The 18,325-nt window shown below is 29.8% G+C and overlaps 1 protein-coding gene across 1 annotated transcript in view; it reads right to left on the minus strand.

Moving 5' to 3' along the window:
- The window catches only part of Loxl2 (Lysyl oxidase-like 2), a 175,964-nt gene that overhangs the window by 93,177 nt on the left and 64,462 nt on the right, over positions 1-18,325 (minus strand). The window lies entirely within an intron of this gene.

Here is an 18,325-nt window from a genome sequence, read left to right on the forward strand (position 1 = left end):
ACGAAAGAAATTCAAAATCATATTTGAAAAATCAAGAAAATGTAACTGTGACAAGGTAAACCAAAACCAAACACTTCTTAAATATTCCAACTATTGCATTTAAATGAAAGAAATTCAAAATGATCTTTGAAAAATCAAGAAAATGTAACTGTGACAAGGTAAACCACAACCAAACACTACTGAAATATTTCAACTCATGCATTTCAACGAAAGAAATTCAAAATGAACTTTGAAAAATTAAGAAAAAGTAACTGTGACAAGGTAAACCATAACCAAACACTACTGAAATATTCCAACTCTTGCATTTCAACGAAATAAATTCAAAATGAACTTTGAAAAATCAAGAAAATGTAACTGTGACAAGGTGAACCACAACCAAACACTACTGAAATATTCCATCTCTTGCATTTCAACGAGAGAAATTCAAAATGATCTTTGAAAAATCAAGAAAATGTAAGTTTGACAAGGTAAACCACAACCAAACACTTCTGAAATATTCCAACTCTTGCATTTCAACGAAAGAAATTCAAAATGAACTTTGAAAAATCAAGAGAATGTAACTGTGACAAGGTAAACCACAACCAAACACTACTGAAATATTGCAACTCTTGCATTTCAATGAAAGAAATTCAAAATGAACTTTGAAAAATCAAGAAAATGTAACTGTGACAAGGTAAACCACAACGAAACACTACTGAAATATTCCAACTATTGCATTTCAACGAAAGAAATTCAAAATGAACTTTGAAAAATTATGAAAATGTAACTGTGACAAATGTAACTGTGACAAGGTGACAAGGTGAAATATTCCAACTCTTGAATTTAAACGAAATAAATTCATAATGAACTTTGAAAAATTAAGGGAATGTAACTGTGACAAGGGAAACTACAACAACACACTACTGAAATATTCCAACTCTTGCATTTCAACGAAAGAAATTCAAAATGAACTTTGAAAAATCAAGAAAATGTAGCTGTGACAAGGTAAACCACAACCAAACACTACTGAAATATTCCACTCTTGCATTTCAACGAAAGAAATTCAAAATGAACTTTGAAAAATAAAGAAAATGTAACTGTGACAAGGTAAACCACAACCAAACACTATTGAAATATTCCAACTCTTGCATTTCAATGAATTAAATTCAGATGAACTTTGAAAAATCAAGAAAATGTAACTGTGACAAGGTAAACCACAACCAAACACAACTGAAATATTCCAACTCTTGCATTTCAACGAAAGAAATTCGAAATGAACTTTGAAAAATCGATAAAATGTAACTGTGACACGGTAAACCACAACCAAACACTACTGAAATATTCCAACTATTGCATTTCAACGAAAGAAATTCAAAATGAACTTTGAAAAATTATGAAAATGTAACTGTGACAAATGTAACTGTGACAAGGTGACAAGGTGAAATATTCCAACTCTTTCATTTCAACGAAAGAAATTCAAAATGAACTTTGAAAAATTAAGGGAATGTAACTTTGACAAGGGAAACTACAACAACACACTACTGAAATATTCCAACTCTTGCATTTCAACGAAAGAAATTCAAAATGAACTTTGAAAAATCAAGAAAATGTAACTGTGACAAGGTAAACCACAACCAAACACTACTGAAATATTCTACTCTTGCATTTCAATGAAAGAAATTCAAAATGAACTTTGAAAAATCAAGAAAATGTAACTGTGACAAGGTAAACCACAACCAAACACTACTGAAATATTCCAACTCTTGCATTTCAATGAAAGAAATTCAGATGAACTTTGAAAAATCAAGAAAATGTAACTGTGACAAGGTAAACCACAACCAAACACTACTGAAAAATTCCAACTCTTGCATTTCAACGAAAGAAATTCAAAATCATTTTTGAAAAATCAAGAAAATGTAACTGTGACAAGGTAAACCACACCCAAACACTTATGAAATATTCCAACTATTTCATTTAAATGAAATAAATTAAAAATGATCTTTGAAAAATCAATAAAATGTAACTGTGGCAAGGTCAACCACAACGAAACACTAATGAAATATTTCAACTATTTCATGTCAACGAAAGAAATTAAAAATTAACTTTGAAAAATAAAGAAAAAGTAACTGTGACAAGGAAAACCACAACCAAACACAACTGAAATATTCCAACTGTTGCATTTCAACTAAAGAAATTCAAAATAAAATTATAAAAATCAAGAAAATGTAAATGGGAAAAGTAAAACAATCAACAAACAACACAGAAAAATTCAAAATATTTCATTTCAACGAAAGAAATTCAAAATGAACTTTGAAAAATCAAGAAAATGTAAGTGTGACAACGTAAACCACAACCAAACACTTCTTAAATATTCAAACTCTTGCATTTCAACGAAAGAAATTCAAAATGAACTTTGAAAAATCAATAGAATGTAACTGTGACAAGGTAAACCACAACCAAACACTACTGAAATATTCCAACTCTTGCATTTCAATGAAAGAAGTTCAAAATGAACTTTGAAAAATCAAGAAAATGTAACTGTGACAAGGTAAACCACAACGAAACACTACTGAAATATTCCAACTATTGCATTTCAACGAAAGAAATTCAAAATGAACTTTGAAAAATAATGAAAATGTAACTGTGACAAATGTAACTGTGACAAGGTGACAAGGTGAAATATTCCAACTCTTGCATTTCAACGAAAGAAATTCATAATGAACTTTGAAAAATGAAGGGAATGTAACTGTGACAAGGGAAACTACAACAACACACTACTGAAATATTCCAACTCTTGCATTTCAACGAAAGAAATTAAAAATGAACTTTTAAAAATCAAGAAAATTTAACTGTGACACGGTAAACCACAACCAAACACTACTGAAATATTCCACACATTCATTTAAACGTAAGAAATTCAAAATGAAATTTGAAAAATCAAGAAAATGTAAATGTGACAAGGTAAACCACAACCAAACACTATTGAAATATTCCAAATCTTGCATTTCAAAGAAAGAAATTCAGATGAACTTTGAAAAATCAAGAAAATGTAACTGTGACACGGTAAACCACAACCAAACACTACTGAAATATTCCAACTCTTGCATTTCAACGAAAGAAATTCAACATTAACTTTGAAAAATCAAGAAAAAGTAAGTGTGACAAGGTAAACCACAACCAAACACTACTGAAATATTCCAACTCTTGCATTTCAACGAAAATAAATTCAAGATGAACTTTGAAAAATCAAGAAAATGTAACTGTGACAAGGTAAACCACTACCAAACGCAACTGAAATATTCCAACTCATGCATTTCATCGAAAGAAATTCAAAATTAACTTTGAAAAATCAAGAGAATGTAACTCTGACAAGGTAAACCACAACGAAACACAACTGAAATATTCCAACTCTTGCATTTCAACGAGAGAAATTCAAAATGAACTTTGAAAAATAAAGAAAATGTAACCGTGACAAGGTAAACCACAACCAAACACTACTGTAATATTCCAACTCTTGCATTTCAACGAAATAATTTCAAAATGAACTTTGAAAAATCAAGAAAATGTAACTGTGACAAGGTGAACCACAACCAAACACTACTGAAATATTCCAACTCTTGCATTTCAACGAAAGAAATTCAAAATTAACTTTGAAAAATCAAGAGAATGTAACTGTGACAAGTTAAACCACATCGAAACACATCTGAAATATTCCAACTCTTGCATTTCAATGAAAGAAATTCAAAATGAACTTTGAAAAATCAAGAAAATGTAACTGTGACACGGTAAACCACAACCAAACACTACTGAAATATTCCAACTCTTGCATTTCAACGAAAGAAATTCTAAATGAACTTTGAAAAATCAAGAAAATGTAACTGTGACACGGTAAACCACAACCAAACACTACTGAAATATTCCAACTCTTGCATTTCAACGAAAGAAATTCAAAATGAACTTTGAAAAATCAGGAAAATGTAACTGTGACAAGGTAAACCACAACCAAACACAACTGAAATATTCCAACTCTTGCATTTCAACGAAAGAAATCCGAAATGAACTTTGAAAAATCCAGAAATTGTAACTGTGACAAGGTAAACCACAACCAAACACAACTGAAATATTCCAACCCTTGCATTTCAACGAAAGAAATTCAAAATGAACTTTGAAAAATCAAGAGAATGTAACTCTGACAGGGTAAACCACAACCAAACACTACTGAAATATTCCAACTCTTGCATTTCAACGAAAGAAATTCAAATCAACTTTGAAAAAGCAAGAAAAAGTAACTGTGACAAGGTAAATCACTACCAAACACTACTGAAATATTTCAACTCTTGCATTTCAACTAAAGAAATTCGAAATGAACTTTGAAAAATAAAGAAAATTTAACTGTGACAATGTAAACCACAACAAAACACTACTGACATATTCCAACTCTTGCATTTCAACGAAAAAAAAATTCAAAATGAACTTTGAAAAATTAAGAAAATGTAACTGTGACACGGTAAACCACAACTAAACACTACTGAAATATTCCAACTATTGCATTTCAACGAAAGAAATTCTAAATGAAATTTGAAAAATCAAGAAAATGTAACTGTGACAAGGTAAACCACAACTAAACACTACTGAAATATTCCAACTATTGTATTTCAAAGAAAGAAATTCAAAATGAACTTTGAAAAATTATTAAAATGTAACTGTGACAAATGTAACTGTGACAAGGTGACAAGGTGAAATATTCCAACTCTTGCATTTCAACGAAAGAAATTCAAAATGAACTTTGAAAAATTAAGGGAATGTAACTTTGACAAGGGAAACTACAACAACACACTACTGAAATATTCCAACTCTTGCATTTCAACGAAAGAAATTCAAAATGAACTTTGAAAAATCAAGAAAATGTAACTGTGACAAGGTAAACCACAACCAAACACTACTGAAATATTCCACTCTTGCATTTCAATGAAAGAAATTCAAAATGAACTTTGAAAAATCAAGAGAATGTAACTCTGACAAGGTAAACTACAACAAAACAATATTGAAATATTCCAACTCTTGAATTACAACGAAAGAAATTCAAATGAAATTTGAAAGATCAATAAAATTTAAATGTGACAAGGTAAACCACAACCAAATATTACTGAAAAATTACAACTCATGCATTTCAAAGAAAGAAATTCAAAATCATTTTTGACAAATCAAGAAAATGTAACTGTGACAAGGTAAACCACAACCAAACACTTCTGAAATATTCCAACTCTTGCATTTCAATGAAAGAAATTCAAAATGAGCTTTGAAAAATCAAAAAAATGTAACTGTGACAAGGTAAACCACAACGAAACACTACTGAAATATTTCAACTCATGCATTTCAACGAAAGAAATTCAAAATGAACTTTGAAAAATCAAGAAAAAGTAACTATGACAAGGTAAACCAGAACCAAACACTACTGAAATATTCCAACTCTTGCATTTCAACGAAAGAAATTAAAACTGAAATTTGAAAAATCAAGAAAATGTAACTGTGACAATGTAAACCACAACCAAACACTACTGAAATATTCCAACTCTTGCATTTCAACGAGAGAAATTCAAAATGATCTTTGAAAAATCAAGAAAATGTAAGTGTGACAAGGTAAACCACAACCAAAAACTTCTGAAATATTCCAACTCTTGCATTTCAACGAAAGAAATTCAAAATGAACTTTGAAAAATCAAGAGAATGTAACTGTGACAAGGTAAACCACAACCAAACACTACTGAAATATTCCAACTCTTGCATTTTAATGAAAGAAATTCAAAATGAACTTTGAAAAATCAAGAAAATGTAACTGTGACAAGGTAAACCACAACGAAACACTACTGAAATATTCCAACTATTGCATTTCAACGAAAGAAATTCGAAATGAACTTTGAAAAATCAAGAAAATGTAACTGTGACAAGGTAAACCACATCTAAACACTACTGAAATATTCCAACTATTGCATTTCAAAGAAAGAAATTCAAAATTAAATTTTAAAAATTATGAAAATGTAACTTTGACAAATGTAACTGTGACAAGTTGAAAAGGTGAAATATTCCAACTCTTGCATTTCAACGAAAGAAATTCAAAATGAACTTTGAAAAATTAAGGGAATGTAACTTTGACAAGGGAAACTACAACAACACACTACTGAAATATTCCAACTCTTGCATTTCAACGAAAGAAATTCAAAATTAACTTTGAAAAATCAAGAAAATGTAACTGTGACAAGGTAAACCACAACCAAACACTACTGAAATATTCCACTCTTGCATTTCAATGAAAGAAATTCAAAATGAACTTTGAAAAATCAAGAAAATGTAACTCTGACAAGGTAAACTACAACCAAACACTATTGAAATATTCCAACTCTTGCATTTCAATGAAAGAAATTCAAATGAACTTTGAAAAATCAAGAAAATGTAACTGTGACAAGGTAAACCACAACAAAACACTACTGAAATATTCCAACTCTTGCATTTCAACGAAAGAAATTCAAAATCATTTTTGAAAAATCAAGAAAATGTAACTGTGACAAGGTAAACCACAACCAAACACTTCTGAAATATTCCAACTCTTGCATTTCAATTAAAGAAATTCAAAATGATCTTTGAAAAATCAAGAAAATGTAACTGTGGCAAGGTAAACCACAACGAAACACTACTGAAATATTACAACTCATGCATTTCAACGAAAGAAATTCAAAATGAACTTTGAAAAATCAAGAAAAAGTAACTGTTATAAGGTAAAACACAACCAAACACTACTGAAATATTCCAACTCTTGCATTTCAACGAAAGAAATTCAAAATGAACTTTAAAAAATCAAGAAAATGTAACTGAGATAAGGTAAACCACAACCAAACACTACTGAAATATTCCAACTCTTGCATTTCAACGAGAGAAATTCAAAATGATCTTTGAAAAATAAAGAAAATGTAAGTGTGACAAGTTAAACCACAACCAACAAATTCTTAAATATTACAACTCTTGCATTTCAACTAAAGAAATTCAAAATGAACTTTGAAAAATCAAGAGAATGTAACTGTGACAAGGTAAACCACAACCAAACACTACTGAAATATTCCAACTCTTGCATTTTAATGAAAGAAATTCAAAATGAAGTTTGAAAAATCATGAGAATGTAACTGTGACAAGGTAAACCACAACGAAACACTACTGAAATATTCCAACTATTGCATTTCAACGAAAGAAATTCAAAATGAACTTTGAAAAATAATGAAAATATAACTGTGACAAATGTAACTGTGACAAGGTGACAAGGCGAAATATTCCAACTCTTGCATTAAAACGAAAGAAATTCATAATGAACTTTGAAAAATTAAGGGAATGTAACTGTGACAAGGTAAACTACAACAACACACTACTGAAATATTCCAACTCTTGCATTTCAACGAAAGAAATTCAAAATTAACTTTTAAAATTCAAGAAAATGTAACTGTGACACGTTAAACCACAACCAACCACTACTGAAATATTCCAACTCTTGCATTTCAACGAAAGAAATTCAAAATGAACTTTGAAAAATCAAGAAAATGTAACTGTGACAAGGTAAACCGCAACCAAACACTATTGAAATATTCCAACTCTTGCATTTTAATGAAAGAAATTCAAATGAACTTTGAAAAATCAAAAAAATGTAACTGTGACAAGGTAAACCACAACCAAATACTACTGAAATATTCCAACTCTTGCATTTCAACGAAAGAAATTTTAAATGAACTTTGAAAAATCTAGAAAATGTAACTGTGACACGGTAAACCACAACCAAAAACTACTGAAATATTCCAACTCTTGTATTTCAACGAAAGAAATTCAAAATGAACTTTGAAAAATCAAGAAAAAGTAACTGTGACAAGGTAAACCACAACCAAACACTACTGAAATATTCCAACTCTTGCATTTCAACGAAATAAATTCAATATGAACTTTGAAAAATCAAGAAAATGTAACTGTGACAAGGTAAACCACTACCAAACACTACTGAAATATTCCAACTCTTGCATTTCAACGAAAGAAATTCAAAATGAACTTTGAAAAATTAAGAAAATGTAACTGTGACAAGGTAAACCACAACGAAACACAACTGAAATATTCCAACTCTTGCATTTCAACGATAGAAATTCAAAATGAACTTTGAAAAATAAAGAAAATGTAACCGTGACAAGGTAAACCACAACCAAACACTACTGAAATATTCCAACTCTTGCATTTCAACGAAAGAAGTTCAAAATGAACTTTGAAAAATTAAGAAAATGTAACTGTGACAAGGTGAACCACAACCAAACACTAATGAAATATTCCAACTCTTGCATTTCAATAAAAGAAGTTCAAAATAAACTTTGAAAAAATCTGGAGAATGTAACTCTGACAAGGTAAACCACAACCAAACACTACTGAAATATTCCAACTCTTGCATTTCAATGAAAGAAATTCAAAATAAACTTTGAAAAATAAGGAAAATGTAACTGTGACAAGATAAACCACATCGAAACAAACTGAAATATTCCAGCTCTTGCATTTCAATGAAAGAAATTCAAAATGAACTTTGAAAAATCAAGAAAATGTAACTGTGACACGGTAAACCACAACCAAACACAACTGAAATATTCCAACTCTTGCATTTCAACGAAAGTAATTCAAAATGAACTTTGAAAAATCAAGAAAATGTAACTGTGACACGGTAAACCACAACCAAACACTACTGAAATATTCCAACTGTTGCATTTCAAAGAAAGATATTAAAAATTAAATTTGAAAAATCATGAAAATGTAACTGTGACAAGGTAAACCACAACCAAACACAACTGAAATATTCCAACTCTTGCATTTCAACGAAAGAAATACGAAATGAACTTTGAAAAATCCAGAAATTGTAACTGTGACAAGGTAAACCACAACCAAACACAACTGAAATATTCCAACCCTTGCATTTCAACGAAAGAAATTCAAAATGAACTTTGAAAAATCAAGAGAATGTAACTCTGACAGGGTAAACCACAACCAAACACTACTGAAATATTCCACTCTTGCATTTCAATGAAAGAGATTCAAAATGAACTTTGAAAAATCAAGAAAATGTAACTGTGACAAGGTAAACCGCAACCAAACACTATTGAAATATTCCAACTCTTGCATTTCAATGAAAGAAATTCAAATGAACTTTATAAATCAAAAAAATGTAACTGTGACAAGGTAAACCACAACCAAATACTACTGAAATATTCCAACTCTTGCATTTCAACGAAAGAAATTCTAAATGAACTTTGAAAAATCAAGAAAATGTAACTGTTACACGGTTAACCACAAACAAACACTACTGAAATAATCCAACTCTTGCATTTCAACGAAAGAAATTCAAAATGAACTTTGAAAAATCAAGAGAATGTAACTCTGACAAGGTAAACCACAACCAAACACTACTGAAATATTCCAACTCTTGCATTTCAATGAATGAAATTCAAAATGAGCTTTGAAAAATCAGGAAAATGTAACTGTGACAAGGTAAACCACAACCAAACACTACTGAAATATTCCAACTCTTGCATTTCAACGAAAGAAATTCGAAATGAACTTTGAAAAATCAAGAGAATGTAACTGTGACACGGTAAACCACAACCAAACACTACTGAAATATTCCAACTCTTGCATTTCAACGAAAGAAATTCGAAATGAACTTTGAAAAATCAAGAAATAGTAACTGTGACAAGGTAAACCACAACCAAACACAACTGAAATATTCCAACCCTTGCATTTCAACGAAAGAAATTCAAAATGAACTTTGAAAAATCAAGAGAATGTAACTCTGACAGGGTAAACCACAACCAAACACTACTGAAATATTCCAACTCTTGCATTTCAACGAAAGAAATTCAAATCAACTTTGAAAAATCAAGAAAATGTAACTGTGACAAGGTAAACCACTACCAAACACTACTGAAATATTTCAACTCTTGCATTTAAACGAAAAAAATTAAAAATTAACTTTGAAAAATCAAGAGAATGTAACTGTGACAATGTAAACCACTACAAAACAATACTGACATATTCCAACTCTTTCATTTCAACGAAAAAAAAATTCAAAATGAACTTTGAAAAATTAAGAAAATGTAACTATGACACAGTAAACCACAACTAAACACTACTGAAATATTCCAACTATTGCATTTCAACGAAAGAAATTCGAAATGAAATTTGAAAAATCAAGAAAATGTAACTGTGACAATGTAAAACAAATCTACACAATAATTTTATAATAAATAACGTTATTTAAATATAATGTATTTATATAATAAAATAGAAAAATCTATATAATGTAACTTTTAAAAGGTAAACCACAACCAAACACTACTGAAATATTCCAACTCTTGCATTTCAACGAAAGAAATTCAAAATGAACTTTGAAAAATCAAGATAATGTAACTGTGACAAGGTAAACCACATCAAAACACAACTGAAATATTCCAACTCTTGCATTTCAACGAAAGAAAATTCAAAATGAAATTTGAAAAATCAAGAAAATGTAACTGTTACAAGGTAAACAACAACGAAACACAACTTAAATATTCCATCTCTTGGATTTCAAATGAAGGAATTCAAAATGAACTTTGAAAAATCAAGAAAATGTAACTGTGACAAGGTGAACCCCAACCAAACACTACTGAAATTTTCCAACTCTTTCATTTCAATGAAAGAAATTCGAAATGAACTTTGAAAAATCAAGAAAATGTAACTGTGACAAGGTAAACCACAACCAAACACTACTGAAATATTCCAACCCTTGTATTTCAACGAAAGAAATTCAAAATGAACTTTGAAAAATCAAGAGAATGTAACTCTGACAAGGTAAACCACAACCAAACACTACTGAAATATTCCAACTCTTGCATTTCAATGAATGAAATTCAAAATGAACTTTGAAAAATCAGGAAAATGTAACTGTGACACGGTAAACCACAACCAAACACTACTGAAATATTCCAACTCTTGCATTTCAACGAAAGAAATTCGAAACGAACTTTGAAAAATCAAGAGAATGTAACTGTGACACGGTAAACCACAACCAAACACTACTGAAATATTCCAACTCTTGCATTTCAACGAAAGAAATTCAAAATGAACTTTGAAAAATCAAGAAAATGTAACTGTGACAAGGTAAACCACAACCAAACACTATTAAAATATTCCAACTCTTGCATTTCAAAGAAAGAAATTAAAAATGAAATTTGAAAAATCAAGAAAATGTAACTGTGACAAGGTAAACCACAACGAAACACAACTGAAATATTCAAACTCTTGCATTTCAACGAAGGAAATTCAAAATGAACATTGAAAAATCAAGAAAATGTAACTGTGACAAGGTAAACCACAATCGAACACTACTGAAATATTCCAACTCTTGCATTTCAACGAAAAAAATTCAAAATGAACTTTGAAAAATCAAGAAAATGTCACTGTGACAAGGTAAACCACAGCCAAACACTACTGAAATATTCCAACTCTTGCATTTCAAGGAAAGAAATTCAGATGACTTTTGAAAAATCAAGCAAATGTAACTGTGACAAGGTAAACCACAAGCAAACACTACTGAAATATTCCAACTCTTGCATTTCAACAAAAGAAATTCAAAATGAACTTTGAAAAATCAAGAAAGTGTAACTGTGACAAGGTAAACCACAACCAAACACTACTGAAATATTCCAACTATTGCTTTTCAACGAAAGAAATTCAAAATGAACTTTGAAAAATCAAGAAAATGTAACTGTGACAAGGTAAACCACCATCAAACACTACTGAAATATTCCAACTCTTGCATTTCGACGAAAGAAATTCAAAATGAACTTTGAAAAATCAAAAAAATGTAACTGTGACAAGGTAAACCATAATCAAACACTACTGAAATACTCCAACTCTTGCATTTAAACCAAATAAATTCAAAATGATCTTTGAAAAATCAAGAAAATGTAACTGTGACAAGGTAAACCACAACCAAACACTACTGAAATATTCCAACTCTTTCATTTCAATGAAAGAAATTCAAAATGAGCTTTGAAAAATCAAAAAAATGTAACTGTGGCAAGGTAAACCACAACGAAACACTACTGAAATATTCCAACTCATGCATTTCAACGAAAGAAATTCAAAATGAACTTTGAAAAATCAAGAAAAAGTAACTCTGACAAGGTAAACCAGAACCAAACACTACTGAAATATTCCAACTCTTGCATTTCAACGAAAGAAATTCAAAATGAACTTTGAAAAATCAAGAAAATGTAACTGTGACAAGATAAACCACAACCAAACACTACTGAAATATTCCAACTCTTGCATTTCAACGAGAGAAACTCAAAATGATCTTTGAAAAATCAAGAAAATGTAAGTGTGACAAGGTAAACCACAACCAAACACTTCTGAAATATTCCAACTCTTGCATTTCAACGAAAGAAATTCAAAATGAACTTTGAAAAATTAAGAGAATGTAACTGTTACAAGGTAAACCACAACCAAACACTATTGAAATATTCCAACTCTTGAATTTTAAAGACAGAAATTCAAAATTAACTTTGAAAAATCAAGAAAATGTAACTGTGACAAGGTAAACCACAACGAAACACTACTGAAATATTCCAACAATTGCATTTCAACGAAATAAATTCAAAATGAACTTTGAAAAATTATGAAAATGTAACTGTGACAAATGTAACTGTGACAAGGTGACAAGGTGAAATATTCCAACTCCTGCATTTCAACGAAAGAAATTCAAAATGAACTTTGAAAAATTAAGGGAATGTAACTGTGACAAGGGAAACTACAACAACACACTACTGAAATATTCCAACTCTTGCATTTCAACGAAAGAAATTCAAAATGAACTTTGAAATATCAAGAAAATTTAACTGTGACAAGGTAAACCACAACCAAACACTACTGAAATATTCCACTCTTGCATTTCAATGAAAGAAATTCAAAATGAACTTTGAAAAATCAAGAAAATTTAACTGTGACAAGGTAAACCACAACCAAACACTATTGAAATATTCCAACTCTTGCATTTCAATGAAAGAAATTCAAATTAACTTTGAAAAATCAATAAAATTTAACTGTGACAATGTAAACCACAACCAAACACTACTGAAATATTCCAACTCTTGCATTTCAACGAAAGAAATTAAAAATCATTTTTGAAAAATCAAGAAAATGTAACTGTGACAAGGTAAACCACAACCAAACACTTCTGAAATATTACAACTCTTGCATTTCAATGAAAGAAATTCAAAATGAGCTTTGAAAAATCAAGAAAATGTAACTGTGACAAGGTAAACCACAACGAAACACTACTGAAATATTTCAACTCATGCATTTCAACGAAAGAAATTCAAAATGAACTTTGAAAAATCAAGAAAAAGTAACTGTGACAAGGTAAACCATAACCAAACACTACTGAAATATTCCGACTCTTGCATTTCAACGAAAGAAATTCAAAATGAACTTTGAAAAATCAAGAAAATGTAACTGTGACAAGGTAAACCACAACCAAACACTACTGAAATATTCCAACTCTTGCATTTCAACTAAAGAAATACAAAATGAAATTTGAAAAATCAAGAAATATAACATGTGACAAGGAAAACGAAAACCAAACACAACTGAAATATTCCAACTCTTGCATTTCAACGAAAGAAATTCGTGAATGCATTTCAACGAAAGAAATTCGAAATGAACTTTGAAAAATCAAGAAATTGTAACTGTGACAAGGTAAACCACAACCAAACACAACTGAAATATTCCAACCCTTGCATTTCAACGAAAGAAATTCAAAATGAACTTTGAAAAATCAAGAAAATGTAACTGTGACAAGGTAAACCACAACCAAACACTACTGAAATATTCCAACTCTTGCTTTTCAACGAGAGAAATTCAAAATGATCTTTGAAAAATCAAGAAAATGTAAGTGTGACAAGGTAAACCCCAACCAAACACTTCTGAAATGTTCCAACTCTTGCATTTCAAAGAAAGAAATTCAAAATGAACTTTTAAAAATCAAGATAATGTAACTGTGACAAGTTAAATCACAACAAAAAACTACTGAAATATTCCAACTCTTGAATTTCAATGAAAGATATTCAAAATGAACTTTGAAAAATCAAGAAAATGTCACTGTGACAAGGTAAACCACAACGAAACACTACTGAAATATTCCAACTATTGCATTTCAACGAAAGAAATTCAAAATTAACTTTGAAAAATTATGAAAATGTAACTGTGACAAATGTAACTGAGACAAGGTGACAAGGCGAAATATTCCAATTCTTGCATTTCAACGAAAGAAATTCAAAATGAACTTTGAAAAATAAAGGGAATGTAACTTTGACAAGGGAAACTACAACAACACACTACTGAAATATTCCAACTCTTGCATTTCAACGAAAGAAATTCAAAATGAACTTTGAAAAATCAAGAAAATGTAACTGTGACAAGGTAAACCACAACCAAACACTACTGAAATATTCCACTCTTTCATTTCCACGAATGAAATTCAAAATGAACTTTGAAAAATCAAGAAAATGTAACTTTGACAAGGTAAACCACAACCAAACACTACTGAAATATTCAAACTCTTGCATTTCAATGAATGAAATTCAGATTAACTTTTAAAAATCAAGAAAATGTAACTGTGACAAGGTAAACCACAACCAAACACTACTGAAATATTACAACTCTTGAATTTCAACGAAAGAAATTCAAAATCACTTTTGAAAAATCAAGAAAATGTAACTGTGACAAGGTAAACCACAACCAAACACTTCTGAAATATTCCAACTCTTGCATTTCAATGAAAGAAATTCAAAATGAGCTTTGAAAAATCAAGAAAATGTAACTGTGGCAAGGTAAACCACAACGAAACACTACTGAAATATTTCAACTCATGCATTTCAACGAAAGAAATTCAAAATGAACTTTGAAAAATCAAGAAAAAGTAACTGTGACAAGGTAAACCAGAACCAAACACTACTGAAATATTCCAACTGTTGCATTTCAATGAAAGAAATTCAAAATGAACTTTGAAAAATCAAGAAAAAGTAACTGTGAAAAGATAAACCAGAACCAAACACTACTGAAATATTACAACTCTTGCATTTCAACGAGAGAAATTCAAAATGATCTTTGAAAAATCAAGAAAATGTAAGTGTGACAAGGTAAACCACAACAAAACACTACTGAAATATTCAAATTCTTGCATTTCAACGAAAGAAATTCAAAATGAACTTTAAAAAATCAAGAGAATGTAACTGTGACAAGGTAAACCACAACCAAACACTACTGAAATATTCCAATTCCTGCATTTTAATGAAAGAAATTCAAAATGAACTTTGAAAAATCAAGAGAATGTAACTGTGACAAGGTAAACCACAACGAAACACTACTGAAATATTCCAACTATTGCATTTCAACGAAAGAAATTCAAAATGAACTTTGAAAAATTATGAAAATATAACTGTGACAAATGTAACTGTGACAAGGTGACAAGGTGAAATATTCCAACTATTGCATTTCAAGGAAAGAAATTCATAATGAAGTTTGAAAAATTAAGGGAATGTAACTGTGACAAGGTAAACTACAACAACACACTACTGAAATATTCCAACTCTTTCATTTCAAATAAAGAAATTCAAAATGAACTTTGAAAAATCAAGAAAATGTAACTGTGACAAGGTAAACCACAACCAAACACTTCTGAAATATTCCACTCTTTCATTTCAATGAAAGAAAATCAAAATGAACTTTGAAAAATCAATAAAATGTAACTTTGACAAGGTAAAACACAACCAAACACTACTGAAATATTCCAACTCTTGCATTTCAAAGAAATAAATTCAAATGAAATTTGAAAAATCAAAAAAATGTAACTGTGACAAGTTAAACCACAACCAAATACTACTTAAATATTCCAACTCTTGCATTTCAACTAAAGAAATCCAAAATGAACTTTGAAAAATTGAGAAAATGTAACTGTGACAAGGTAAACCACAACAAAACACTAATCAAAAATTTCAACACGAGCTTTTAAACGAAAGAATTTCAAATGAACTTTGAAAAATCCAGACAAAGTAAGTTATAAATTGACAACCGCACCCACACAATCCAGAAATATTCCAACTCTTTCATTTAAACGAAAGAAAATCAAGATGAACTTTGAAAAATCAAGAAAATGTAACTGTGACAAGGTCAACCAGTAGCAAACACAACTGAAATATTCCAACTCTTGCATTTCAATGAAACAAATTTGAAATGAACTTTGAAAAAATCAAGACCATGTAACTGTGACAAGGTAAACCACAACGAAACTCTTCTGAAATATTCTAACTCTTGCATTTCAACTAGAGAAATTCAAAATGAACTTTGAAAAATCAGGAAAATGTAACTGTGACAAGGTAAACCACAACCAAACACTACTGAAATACTCCAACTCTTGCATTTCAACGACAGAAGTTCAAAATGAACTTTGAAAAATTAAGGAAATGTAAGTGTGACAAGGTGAACCACAACCAAACATTACTAAAATATTCCAACTCTTGCATTTCAACGAATGAAATTCAAAATGAACTTTGAAAAATCACGAGAATGTAACTCTGACAAGGTAAACCACGACAAAACACTACTGAAATATTCCAACTCTTGCATTTCAATGAAAGAAATTCAAAATAAACTTTAAAAAATCATTAAAATGTAACTGTGACAAGGTAAACCACATCGAAACAAACTGAAATATTCCAGCTCTTGCATTTCAATGAAAGAAATTCAAAATGAACTTTGAAAAATCAAGAAAATGTAACTGTGACACGGTAAACCACAACCAAACACTACTGAAATATTCCAACTCTTGCATTTCAAAGAAAGAAATTCTAAATGAACTTTGAAAAATCAAGAAAATGTAACTGTGACAAGGTAAACCACAACAAAACACTACTGAAATATTCCAACTCTTGCTTTTCAAAGAAAGATATTCAAAATGAAATTTGAAAAATCAGGAAAATGTAACTGTGACAGGGTAAACCACAACCAAACACAACTGAAATATTCCAACTCTTGCATTTCAACGAAAGAAATTCTAAATGAAATTTGAAAAATCAAGAAATTGTAACTGTGACAAGGTAAACCACAACCAAACACAACTGAAATATTCCAACTCTTGCATTTCAACGAAAGAAATTCAAAATGAACTTTGAAAAATCAAGAGAATTTAACTCTGACAGGGTAAACCACAACCAAACACTACTGAAATATTCCAACTTGCATTTCAACGAAAGAAATTCAAATCAACTTTGAAAAATCAAGAAAATGTAACTATGACAAGGTAAACCACTACCAAACACTACTGAAATATTCCAACTCTCGCATTTCAACGTAATAAATTCAAAATGAACTTTGAAAAATCAAGAGAATGTAAATGTGACAAGGTAAACCACTACAAAACACTACTGACATATTCCAACTCTTGCATTTCAACAAAAAAAAAATTCAAAATGAACTTTGAAAAATTAAGAAACTGTAACTATGACACTGTAAAACACAACTAAACACTAGTGAAATATTCCAACTCTTGCATTTCAACGAAAGAAATTCGAAATGAACTTTGAAAAATCAAGAAAATGTAACTGTGACAAGGTAAACCACAACCAAAAACTAATGAAATAGTCCAACTCTAGAATTTAAATGAAAAAAATTCTAAATTAAATTTTAAAAATCAATAAAACATAACTGTGACAAGGTAAAACACAACCAAACACTAATGAAATATTCAAACTCTTTTATTTAAACGAAAGAAAATAAAAATTTAAATTTTAAAATAAGCTAAAATGTACCTGTTACACGTTCGATCACAAGGAACCACAACTTAAATATACCAACTCGTGCATTTCAAATAAAGATATTCAAAATGAACTTTGAAAAATCAAGAAAATGTAACTGTGACAAGGTGAACCCCAACCAAACACTACTGAAATTTTCCAACTCTTTCATTTCAACGAAAGAAATTCAAAATGAACTTTGAAAAATCAAGAAAATGTAACTCTGACAAGGTGAACCACAACCAAACACTACTTAAATATTCCAACTCTTGCATTTTAACGAAAGAAATTCAAAATGAACTTTGAAAAATCAAGAGAATGTAACTCTGACAAGGTAAACCACAACCAAACACTACTGAAATATTCCAACTCTTGCATTTCAATGAATGAAATTCAAAATGAACTTTGAAAAATCATAAAAATGTAACTGTGACACGGTAAACCACAAC

Source organism: Artemia sp. Qi Xiang Cuo, chromosome 4, assembly GCF_049724085.1.
Source record: "Artemia sp. Qi Xiang Cuo chromosome 4, ASM4972408v1, whole genome shotgun sequence".
In the NCBI taxonomy this organism is placed as follows: Eukaryota; Metazoa; Arthropoda; class Branchiopoda; order Anostraca; family Artemiidae; genus Artemia; species Artemia sp. Qi Xiang Cuo.